Source organism: Lipotes vexillifer, unplaced genomic scaffold (assembly GCF_000442215.2).
Source record: "Lipotes vexillifer unplaced genomic scaffold, Lipotes_vexillifer_v1.1 scaffold543, whole genome shotgun sequence".
NCBI classification, from domain to species: domain Eukaryota; kingdom Metazoa; phylum Chordata; class Mammalia; order Artiodactyla; family Lipotidae; genus Lipotes; species Lipotes vexillifer.
In genome coordinates, this window is record NW_006799055.1 from 123,190 (window position 1) to 136,379 (window position 13,190).

At 40.1% G+C, this 13,190-nt stretch overlaps 1 pseudogene; it reads right to left on the reverse strand.

The window, feature by feature from the left end:
• Nucleotides 1–4,376: 4,376 nt before the first annotated feature.
• LOC103087071 (pre-B-cell leukemia transcription factor 3 pseudogene) lies at nt 4,377–4,904 on the reverse strand (annotated as a pseudogene).
• Nucleotides 4,905–13,190: the final 8,286 nt, after the last annotated feature.

Consider the following 13,190-nt stretch of genomic DNA (forward strand, 5'->3'; position numbering starts at 1 on the left):
GGGAAAGAGTTGTCACTTTGAGATGACTTTATCAGTCATAAGGACTGAAAGGGAATCAGGATTATTTGGAAGGAATCTTACATTCCCCAGAGTTAATGCTGTCGTTTAATTTAGCCAGGAAGATCTGAGCCATCAGAAAAGAAGTGATAGAAACAATAGCAAAAGAATTGAAAAAATAGAAGATTGGGGAATGTGCTATAATAACTATTCCCCTGAAACTGGCATTGCGGCACATGACCCACACACACCTTTAGTCCCTTAACTGCTGACTATTCTCCTCTTTGCACAACTGACTCTTACCCTTCAAGTTTCAGCTTAAATTTCGCTTGTTAAGCTGTCCACCTATCTGAGAAGCCTTTTACCCTCCACCCGTAATTCCTTATTATCACTTGCTGTTTGTTTTCTTCATAGCATGCATATGTGTGTGTGTGTGTGTGTGTGTGTGTGTGTGTGTGTGTGTATGCTTGCTATTGTCTCTCTTTGTACTAGGTGTGAATTTTGTGAGGGCAAGAGTTAATCTGTTTTGTTCACTGTTATATATACATTGCCTGGTACATAGTACATATTTGTTGATGCATGAATGATCTTGGTGGTCCACAATTCCCAATTCACATGGCTGACCAAACCCACTCTTAAAGTGGAATGTTTTCAAAAGTATATTTCCCCTTGTATTTGTTCATTCAGGGTTGATTTAGGAAATGTATATGTAATTTATGTGCTCATCTGCTTAATGAGAAAAATGTTAGCTTACTCATCAACAAGCTTTTTATAAATGTGCAAGGCACTGTGCTAAATGCTGGGTGAATACCAAGGTGAATAATGCATAGTCCTTATCCCTAAAGAAAAGCAGAAACATTTTTAAACCAATAGCTTTCATACAAGGCAAAATGAAATAAATGCTAAATAGAGTTATACAAGCAATGTTGTATAGCAGCAATGAAGAAAAAATGATGAATTTTAATTACAGGAAGGGCCTCACAGAGTTGAATTTTGATTTTGGTCTTGTAGATAGAAAAGTAGAACTGAAGTCCCTATACATGGAGAATAGAGACAATAAATGTTTAGTTTCACTTTTTTAAAAGTTCTTAAAATAGTTATATTGACCACAAAATCTTATAAAATGTTGTCATAAAGCAATCTTTAAAATTTTCAGTTATAAATAAAATTACTCTGGCCTTAACATTACAATTCTAAAATTGAGGCCGATCATAAAATTAATTTGACTGTTTTGACTAGGTTGGTACTTTCCAACTAGTTGCTCCATCATCCCTTCAGTGTAACAGTTGGATCCTGACTGACTGCTGATGGCAGTTAGTAATTATTTAGTAAACTAAATAATTGACACAAAACCGTAACGATTAAACAATTATTTTTTGAGTGCTTTTTAAGCCGTTGGTGGCCTTTAATGTATGGTCTCTGGCTGCATCACAAGTTAAAATGTATCTGTTTTGTAATGGTCTAATATTTCTTTTGTTAAGTTTGCTTTTGCTTTCCTTTTGTGTGTTTTCCTAAGCAATATAGATCTTCTCCTTCCCCCCTTATTAAAAAAAAAAAAAGGAAGCATAGCCTTTAGATTCACAGACCTGATTTCAGCTTGGCCACTTATAAATCAGTTCTGCCACTTTTCAGTTTTGTTACTTTTGACAAAATATTTTACCTCCCTGAGCCTCAATTTCATCTTTAAAATGAAAATATCTACTAATCCCATTCTGTCATTTAACTAGTTTTGTGACCTCAGGCAAATTTTTTAATCTGTCTGAGCCTTAGTTTTTCCATATGTGAAATGAAATTGTCCTAAATGAGGTGATGTGTAGAAAAGTGTCTGCTGTTAATAAGCCCTCAGCAAGTGTTGTTTTCCCCTCATACTCTTCCACCTCGTCTAAATCCTGCATATCATTTAAAGTTTGCTTCAAGTTTTGTTTGCTATAATCTTTCCTTTGCTAGGTTATAGCATGCTCCTTTTTTCCAGAGTTATTGCACTTGCTTTGTATATCTTGGGTTCTTATTGATAGATTGGTATGGGTCAGCATTGTATTGAGAACTTACTAAAAATGCAATTGCTTGGGTCCCATTCCTGATTTCATGGGTTTGGCATGAGGAGAGGTCAGGGCATCTGTGTTTTTACCTTTCTGCTTCAGATTTTCTGATTCTTAAAGGTGATCATAATTTTTCGTATATTTGGTAGTAATTATGTGCTTCTTATAGTTTGTATTTGTTAGGTAATTCTTGTATTATTATGTAACCCTTCGGTTGTTCTAGTTTATACCCAAATAGGCCGTAAACTCCACAAGGGCACAAAATACCCATAATAGTACTTTGTACTTAGTTTAAAGGTTGATAAGTTGCCCCCCCTTTTTTTTTCTTTTCCCTACTGAAGTTTGGATCCAGTTTAGAAATAGGACACAGAAGTCAGATAGATGAAGATTCAAATGTAGGTTTATTTTATTTATTTATTTATTTTTATTTACAACAGTTTTACTGATCCTGTGTTAATTTAAGACCCAATGTTTCCACTCTCAGGTTTGTTTTGTTTTGTTTTGTTTTTTGCTTTTGCGGTACGTGGGCCTCTCACTGTTGTGGCCTCTCCCGTTGCGGAGCACAGGCTCCGGACACGCAGGCTCAGCGGCCATGGCTCAGGGCCCAGCCGCTCCGCGGCATGGGGGATCTTCCCGGACCGGGGCACGAACCCGTATCCCCTGCATCGGCAGGCGGACTCTCAACCACTGCGCCACCAGGGAAGCCCACTCGCAGTTTTTTTAAAGTTGCAAATGCAACCCTGACTTTTCTTTTAAAAGATTACAATGTACATTACATTTTATGAAGGGAAAGAAAGTTAATTGCAAGATGCAAAAAGATAAGAAAGAGACAAACTACAGCGTGAGTATTGTTCAGAGGTAGTAAGTAAGCACTCTTAAGCTACAGAACATGTTGAAATTCTATTGGTTTGTATGAGTTCGCATGAGGTAATAAAGCTGTGTTTTGATTGGTGAGATGTATAAATACTCTTTTGCTACACTGTATACAACACTTCAGAGAGCAGGGCCTTTGTGAATGTCCAGAGGATGTAGCAAACCTTGACAAGTCTGTGCAGCACCCAGTGCACACCATAAAACCCCAGACGGATCTCGTGGTCACCTCTATCAGCAGCAAGTATCTTCAGCTCTCAAAACAGTCTGGATCCATAATTTAATTTCCGAGCAGACTCTGGGCACTGGTGCTTTCAGAGAGAGAAAAGATGCTACCAGTCTCTGATCTAATTATAACATAAGAGATCGAAACCCAAGTGTGACGAGGAAGATTCTTAAACACAACCATCATTAACAGGTAGCCAAACAGCTCCTTTATTCCAACTACATTAGTGATATGAAAGAAGGACAATCAAAGTCTGCAGTGGAAATATGCAAGAAGTTCAGTTTAGGTGAGGTGAGTCTTTAGCGACTGAGGTTTAGCATATATTGTACTTTTTACCCTTAAGGCCAAGTAATTGGCAAGTGAGAAATTGTTAATGTAAAATATTGGTAATAAATTATAATAAAATAGCTATAGGACTGTCAACAGTGTTAAATCTTGGCCTAATTGAATAAAGTGCTTTTTTAACATTGTGTGTTTTTAAGTATAAATACAAATGATTATGATTCCTTAAAAAACAGATTTACTGGGCTTCCCTGGTGGCGCAGTGGTTGAAAATCCGCCTGCCGATGCAGGGGACGTGGGTTCGTGCCCCGGTCCGGGAAGATCCCACATGCCGCGGAGCGGCTGGGCCCATGAGCCATGGCCGCTGAGCCTGCACGTCTGGAGCCTGTGCTCCACAACGGGAGAGGCCACAACAGAGAGAGGCCCGCGTACCGCAAAAAAAAAACAACAAAAAAAAAAACAGATTTACTGGGCTTCCCTGGTGGCGCAGTGGTTGAAAATCCGCCTGCCGATGCAGGGGACGTGGGTTCGTGCCCCGGTCCGGGAAGATCCCACATGCCGCGGAGCGGCTGGGCCCATGAGCCATGGCCGCTGAGCCTGCACGTCTGGAGCCTGTGCTCCACAACGGGAGAGGCCACAACAGTGAGAGGCCCGCGTACCGCAAAAAAAAAACAACAAAAAAAAAACCAGATTTACCAAGTTCTCTAATAAGACAAGGTTTTACAGTAAAGCTGTAGATGGTGGGCTACAAAAACACTTTCCTTTTCCTCCTGTTACTCTGAATGCACTTATCAAGGCATGTCAGCTCAGGGAAAGATGTTGCCAGAGATTAGTTAGAGGTATCAGAGTGCACACTTCCTGGGCCTTCTGTAGAAGTCACAGAAGATGGAGTTGTTGCATCCTGCCAGCCTCCATTAGCGTTTAAATTGTGTGGAGTTTACAGTGAATTTCCTCCAAGGCCATCAGTGTATCCCCCCATCTGATTGGTCACATGACGGAGGGTACCCACCAGAATTTGGCGTGGTGGGCGAGTTGGTCTGGTGGTTCTGCACGGCTGCGGCCACTGCATGTGCAGCTGTCACAGCTGTCTTTGCAGCGTGGAGGTGGGCTTCTTCCTGAAACTTGCCGATATCCTTGTACCTGATTCGTTTGTTGCCAAACCAGTTGGATACCTGTGACACTGTGAGGCTGCATTTCTTGGCCAGCTCCTCTTCGGCTTCTTCACTGCGGTAGGGGTTGCTGAGGTGTGAGTAAAAGTATTCATTCAAGATTTCTGTGGCCTGTTTACTGAAGTTACGCCTTTTTCGTCTGGCATCAAGGAACCTTGGTCTTAAAATCATAACTGCTTCACAAGTGCTTTGTTTGAGCTGCATCTGAATGGAACTAAATTTTCAATGGATGATGCCTACCATTCTTTCCGTCTCCTTTGGGGAAGTGGGACGTGTTCTACTCTGCTCTCGGAGAAGGTTCATCACGTGTGTAGTGAATTCATTACATGCCTTTCTCAGGACCTGAAACCCCTTCTGCCAAAAGCATATTGTCCAGTCTCATTAGCTGGGGATCGGGAGGGTCCCCCTCCTGGGCTCCTCTGATGCTGAGACCTGCTAGTGTTGGAGGGTCTCCTGCAGAGGCGGGGGGTGGCTGTGGCTCACAGTGGGGACAGGGACACGGGCAGCAGAAGTTGTGGGAAGTGCTCCTTGGCGTGAGCCCCCCCCCAGAGTCCGCCCAAATTAAGTTTAATTACCGAAAAAGTTGTTTGCAAAATGCGGCTGAGGTGTGCAGCCACAGTGAGCTTCCTAGTGTTGCGCTCCAGAATCACGCAGACTTAAACCTCAGGTTTCAGTGTCTTCAAGAGTAAGGCTGGGCTTCCCTGGTGGCGCAGTGGTTGGGGGTCTGCCTGCCGATGCGGGGGACATGGGTTCGTGCCGCGGTCCGGGAGGATGCCGCGTGCCGCGGAGCGGCTGGGCCCGTGGGCCGAGGCCGCTGGGCCTGCGCGTCCGGAGCCTGTGCTCCGCAGCGGGAGGGGTCGCGACAGTGGGAGGCCCGCGTACCGCAAAAAAAAAAAAAAAAAAAAAAAAAAAAAGAGTAAGGCTTGTCCCACTACCTTTACTGTGTGACAGCAGACCAGAACAAATGGCTCTCTTCAGTCAGACAAATGCGAAATGGAAAGGAGAGGAGTAGCTGAGCCTCAGAATTCCTTCTCTCAAACTTGTCATCAGACCAGTTACTCCCTCCTACCTAGGGAGGAGTTAATGAGAACTTAGAGGTCAGCCGTGACTGTTACCCTGAGGAAGTTTCATGTGGAGTATGAGAGAGCTTTTTTGCCCTCAGTGGTACTCAGTAGGTATTTGTTAGTGGATTTTTTTACTACCTTACATTGCATCAGCATGCTGTGATTTTTTAATACCTAAATGAGAAGTTATAGAGTTATAACTTCGACCAGTCAAATTAGTATATATTATTATATTATCCTTTGCTTTGTAGGAAATTTCCCCAAAACAGCTTAAAAGACAAACATTTATTATTTCACATAGTTTTTGATGGTCAGGAAACGGAGTGGTTTAGCTGAGTGTTTCCAATTCAGGTTCTCATGTGGTTGCATTCATCTGAAGGCTGCTTGAGTGTCCTCACAACATGACAGCTGGCTTTCCCCCGGAGCAAGTGTCTGAGAGAGTGGCAGAAACCTCAATGTTTTTTATAATATAGCCTTAGAAGTGACACACCATCGCTCTGTTGTACAGATCCACCTTGATATAATGTGGGAGGGATGTACACAGGCTGTAAGTACCAGGAGGCAGGGCCCACTGGAGCCCATCTTGTAGGCGGCTACCACAAATATATAACGTTAGTTTGATTTTGTTACCTCACGTTGCTTCATGTGAGAGCAAGTAATTCAGTAATGTTGAATATCCCGTTAAAATTATTAAAGTATTAAGGTAGTTCTGTGAAATAACTGTATTTTTGTATATATTACTATATAATTTCCTAGCTGGAGAATAAATTGAGAGGATGATTTTCCGCTGCTGGTTGGTCCCTCCCTCCCATCTAGCTCTGCGTCTAAATCTAAAGTTTACGTAGTATGATTATGGTCTTCCAGATAGTCTGTGAAAGTTCAAGTGATCTACAGGCTGACTTATTATAAGGTAATAATAGCTACAGTTTTGATTTTTGTATGAATTAATAATTCTGGTCTTAGGGAAGGTGTTTCTTAAAGTCTGATTCCCAGCTTCTGATTTATTCAAGGGAGGGTTTGAAATCAGGATGAGGTGGACTAGACGGCTGGTGAAGGGAATTTACCGCCCTGAGATGGTCCATAGGCCCAAAGGAGTCTCCATCTCTCCAAGTAAGCGCCAGTGGTTTGATTCAGATTCCAATGCCAAGGCACTAAAAATCATTAACCATTTTATTTTACTCATTTATTTCATCATATGAGATGAACTCACTTATTTCGTCATAATTTAGATCTCATATAAATGCTAAATAATTTCTGTTTTTGTAAGATAAAAAAATAGCAATGCAAGTTAGAGGGAACTTGAAATGTTCATTGAATTAGAGTATAAAATTCATTTATATAAAACATTCTATTTTTAATGTTTTCCAACACTGTGGAAAAGACAGTAACTTGAAGATTATGGCAGAAAATGTTTTAAGATAAATTGACAACACCTAAATGTTCCTTGGAATTATAGCTGTAAAAATTGTTGGGTCGATTTGCATTTTAAGTTGCTTAAAGAATGTTCATTAAGTTGTTTAAAGAATTTATACGTGAATGACCAGTTATAGAAGCCCAAATATGAGTATAACCAAATTTTTCATCTGTATTTAAGCTGTTTACTACATAGACAGAAGGGCATACAGAATATACCAGCACCAGCCCAGTGAACTCATCTGGCTGTTATAATTTCCAGTCATGTAGGCATATTTAACAGCAGCTTTCACCCTCAAGTATTAGGAGGCACTATTTTGCTAATCAGGAAAGAAATTCCAGATAATTCATTTTACTTTCTAAACGTAATTTGTTGTGGTTAATCAATAAAATGTTGTATGGTTTGGGTACTGATTAGCTTTAAGATGAGATCTCCCTTGAATTCTTATAGTAAATGAAAGATGGTAGTATATTTTTTCTGAATATAGAGTGTATAAGCCCTGAAAGTTGCTCACTTGAGTCTTCAGAACTAATAGGTGGCAGTTAAATTTTTTTTTTAATCTTGGGGTAAATTGAGAATTTTCTGAAACTGAAGGGCATTGCAGAGAGATATCAGAAAATTGGGAAATGTTAATTTTAGGATATTGTGCCAGGAATAATAAATGTATTTACTACCCTCAAAAACTTCCCTTCCAGGATAGAAGAACAAGTTAAATGTCATAACAAAGAATCGATCCAAATCCATTTTATAAGACAGGCCTTTTGAAAAAGTCCTTGAGAGAGACCAAAGAAAGCTGATAACCAAATGCAATGCATGGACTTGGATTAAATCCTGGTTTGAAAAAAAGAAAAACAAAAGTGCTGTAAAACACATATGGAGAATTTGAGTATGCCTGGCTATAGAATATATTTGGGAATATATTTTTTATTTTCCTGGGTGTGTTCATGGTTATCATGGTTATGCAGGAGAAAGGCCTTTTTTAAATGAGGTATATCTGAAGTCTATGTAGAGGGGAAGTTATCTTCAATATCAGAAATGTGTGTGTGTGTGTGTGTGTGTGTATGTATATACAGGAAAACTAATACGACAGTGTTAACATTTGAATCTCTGGGGTGGATATAAGGGGAGTTGTCATACCGTAAACTTTTCTGTATGTGCATATGTAAAACAAGAAGTTGGAAGAAAAAAAAATCCCCTCCAGATATTATTGTTTCTTTACTCAGCTTTACAAAGGCCTGGAGAGAGTGGATCACTATTTACAGCTACTCTCTCGAGCCTTCCTCTACTATTAACTCTTTTGAGTCCAGGCGAGTCAGATTTTCATTCCTCTGTCCCCACCAGAACTGTTCATTTCCACATCAGTGTTGGCATCCATGTTGCCAGATTTGGTGGGCATTTCTTAGTCCTCATTTTCCTTTTGACATCTGAGCAGCATTTGACACAGTTGATCATTCTCTTCTCTCCTCCTCCTACCTCAGGTTGTCTTCATCTTCTTAGTATCTTTTACTGGCTCCTCCTCTTTAAACATTGGAATGCCTCAGAGCTCAGAGCTCTTCTCAGTTTGCATTTGCTCTCTAAATAATATTAGCCTGTTCTGTAGCTTTAAATACTATACAGATGCTAAGAGTCCCAAGTTTTCTCTAGCCCCAGCCTTGCCCCTGAACTTCAGACTCCTATCCATTTGCCTACCTGATATATTTATTCACTTGGCGCCAAGTAGATAGATATTTCAAATTTAGTATGTCCAAAACCGAATGCTTGAATTCCATCAGTTACTTCTCACTCCCAAATAAAAACAAAGCACTTGTTCCCTACCTGCTACTCCCACATCCTTTCTCATCTCAGTACGAAGCACTTCATTCTTCTAATTGCTCAGATGAGAAACCTTGGTGTCATCTTTGATAGGAATCCTTTTCCCTTGTACTATACATTTAATCCCTCAGCAAATACAGTCAGCTCTACTTTTAAAATATTTAAAAATATATCCAGAATCTAAGCACTTCTCCACCTCTCCCCACTACTGTCTTAATCCTTGCCACCCATTATAACAGAGTTTCTCAACCTCAGCATTATTGACATTTGGGACCATAATTCTTTTGGGGGGGAGTGGGCTGTCCTGTGCATTGTAGGATGCTTAGAAGTATCCCTAGCATCTACTGTACTCTGTGACTTTAAAAATGATTTATAATTTCTGCTAATTCTATAGGTGACTCTAAAGTTCTGTTGGTCTCACCTGGGTCCACTCAGGCAGCTGCTGTGAGTTGGCAGCTGGCCTGGGGCTGAAGGGTCTGAGGCCAGGATGCTGCATCTCAGCTGGGCCTGTCTCTCTGTCTCCAAGCCATCTCTCCTCATTCATAGTCTCCCTTGGACTTTTTAACAAGGCAGCAGGAGTGTTCCAAGAGGGCAAGAGCAAAAGGCGACAGGGTTTTTAGGCCTAATCTCAGAAGCTGCACATCACTTCCGCTGCTTTCCACCACACTATTATGTATGCACATTACTCATTTAAACTTCATAATAGTGCTATAAAAAGTAGGGTACTTCATTTCTTAAAATGAGGAAACTGGAGCTCAGTACAAGTAGTTTGACCACAGGTACCCAACAGGCAAGCCACAGAACCAGACATGGGTTTTAATCTCTCCTTACCTATCAGCAAACTCTGTGATATTAATTTATCTGAGCCCGTTTCCTCATCTGTAAATGGGGTTAATACTACTATATAGAATTATTTTTAAGATTGAATTATTTGCTTTCTAAAGTACATAACAGAGTACATGATACAGAGCAGGTACTCAAAAATGTTAATTCATCACCTTCCTCTTAATCTTCTCAGGTTTCTTTATTAGTTGAAGAAATGTTTTTATACATGATATTTGTCTCTATCTTAAAAAAAAACTTGAATGACCTATACTAGGATTATTATTAAAGAAGACTGTCATTAACATTCCAATAACAGAGCAATAATAAAGAAAATTCCATTATGATGGAATTAGTTATTTTAAGACTGCACACTTAGTTGTCCTACCCTAAGGTGTTAGTGGCTAATGATCACTTAATATATTACATTTTCAGAGGAAACAAAATGCCAGTGAAGGAATAGAATAGAAGAATTTTAGGTTTTATGGCAAGCCAGTGAGGAAGTGGTGATTCGGAAAGGGAACTTTGGTGCTCCTTGTGGTCCACCTACTACCGTGGGCCAGCCCTGGCAAATTATCAGGTAGATCACCACACTTTGTGTGCAATTTATAGATTTGGGTTTCTATAGGAAGAAGAGATGCTTTTTAATAAATCGAGGTCATCATGCTGTATTACTTCATTTGCTTATGTGACATGTAGATAAATAGAGATGCAGTCATTGTACTATAAATGCAAACTACAGTGCTGACAAATTAAAGTTTGGGCCTGTTATGGGCTGATTTGTGGGGGCCCCCTCCGCACCAAAGTTCATATGTTGAAGCTTTAACCTCCAGTACCTGAGAATATGACTGTATGTGGAGATAAGTTCTTTAAAGGCGTGATTTAAGTTAAACTGAAATCTTTAGTGTGGGTCCTAACCCATTATGACTGGTGTTCTTATAAGCGGAGATCAGGACACAGATGTACCACGTAGAGAGGGAAGACCACACGTGGACCCAGTGAGACAACAACCATCTGTAAACCAAGGAGAAAAGCCTCAGAAGAAACCAACCTGGTAACACCTTAGTCTTGGACTTCCGGCTTCCAACTGTGAGGAAATAAATCACTGATGTGTAAAGCACTCAGTCTTTGGTATTCTGTTATGGCAGCCCAAGCAAACTAATACAGGGCCCATTTTCCACCCTTATAGATGCTGTTTAATATTTGCTGTTTTTTCAAAACCGAAAATTTTGTTATAGGAGAACAAATCAGGAATGGGTTATAGGAATCTTTTCTTAATAAGTAATCAATTAAGTTATATGATGTGGTATTTGAAATAAATCAGGTTAGAAGTGTCTTCCTTTATTTTACCACTATGGCCATGGTAACCCCTTTTCCTTCCACTTCTCAATCCTTTTCACCTGACCCTACATCACCCTGAGCCCTTCCAACACGCATGCATACCAGAAAGCTGGCTTCTTTCACCTTGCATTTTCAGGTATATTCTCTAAACAAGCTTTAGTTATTTTTCCTAAGCAACAGGAAAATCATCCATCTTGTTTTTCTGTCTTCACTTTGTAAAACACATGAGTAGCCCAGTTAAAGAAGGAGAGAGGGCATTAACATTTATGGAGCACCTATTTTAGGCTAGGTACTACGTTATTCACTTTACAGAAACCAGCTCCTTTAGTGAGAAAACAGCAGTGGCCCAATTTAGAAAAAGAGAAGGAAAATCAACAGTAATAGCCTGTGGCATCACCTTGAAACTTTAAGTCTCTGGCCCCTGTCTAGCTTTCTATATACTTAGCCCTGCTATCAGATCCACAGTACCTGGTGATTATGAAAAGTACCTTAACTGTTTAAACCTCTAGATGTTAATCATTTTGTGAGATGTGAAAGCAGCATATCCTTGGGGTATTCTTGGGAATGTCCCTGGAAATAGCATGGGGGTACTATTGCTTCTGAGTGTGTGTAGTTGACAGTCACAAGTAATTTGCATGTGCATGCCTCCTTCTTGATGGAGAGTAACTGAAGGAGAAATGGGGAAAGCTGCTAGCTCTGGACTATTACAGTGTAATAGTTATAATAGTCAAGAAGGGGCAGCTAGCTCTAAGAACTTTGGAAGCATGCCTTATCTAGTGTAAAATATCTTCCATCTAGTTGTGAAAAAAATGTGAAATAGTTTCCCTGGGCTTGGAACTATGAGAAAGAGGAACCTAAGGAAAAAGAGGCTTGTTAGCCCTACACATCGTGGGTGAGCAGACTTTCCCCGTGGGTCAAATGTGGAACGAGGCCTGTTTTTGTATGTCCCTTGGACTAAGTGATTTTTACATTTTTAAAGAGTTTTTAAAAAATAATATGTGACAGAGATCTTATATGTCCTACAAAGCCTAAAATATTTACTATCTGACTCTGTAGAAGTTTGCCATCCCTTGAATATAGTTACAGAGGATCTTTTCTGTTTTCTGATGAAAGACTGGTGGTATACTGTAAACAATTGAATATGAGAAATCTTCCTGAACATTTGTAGTATTTCATAGAATTACTCAATTTTAGACCTTCTGGAATGTTAAGAGATCGTCTCTTCTGTATTAGTTTGCTAGGGGTGCTGTAACCAAGTACCAAAAACCAGATGGCTTAAACAACAGAAATTTATTGTGTCACAGTTCTGGTGGCTAGAAGTCCGGGATCAAGGTGTCACATGGTTGGCTCACCGTGAGGACTGTCAGGAAGAATCTGTTCCATCCCAGCTTTCGGTTGTTCACCTGCAGACTTCGGTGTTCCTTGGCTTATACACGTTATCACCCCAAATTCTGTTTTCACGTTCACATGGCATTTTCCCTGTGCATTTCTGTCTCTGTGTCCAAATTTCCCCCTTTCATATGGACACAGTCACACCCTAAATGACTTCATCTTAATTTATCAACTGCTAAGATTCAGTTTCCAAATAAGGTTGTATTCACAGGTACTGTGAGTCTTTTTAGAGGACACAATTCAACCCAAGCCTTTGTTTTACAGATAACACAGAGGCCAAGAAAGTATAAAGAAGTCATTCACCTCCTACAGCTATCTAGAAGCGGAACTGATATTAAAATGAAGGTCCTCTGACTGGTCCAGTAGTTGTTCACCTACATGCTTTATGCCATAATACACAATTGATTATAGAGTAATGAGGTTCATATCAAGTACAGTACTTGTTTATGCTGGCTGCATTATTCCAGTCATCTTTTATGTGCCTTCCACTAATCACAGAAGAACAATAAATTATAAGTGGATCAGAATTAATCCATCATTTCCATTAGAAACACAAGTACATCATGCATTATTTTGGGTTGAAACCGTCTTAGTACATTTAGTTGAGAAAGAATTTGCTGACGGTCTGTTGTTGCTAGAGAGAATTTAAGCATACGTGTTGAGTATACACTAGGTAGTGGTTGTTGGAACATTATGGGCATGTGCATTGGTCTGGATCTGTGTTGCCTAAAGTTTTCATTCCTGCCTCTTTAAAAGCAGGGA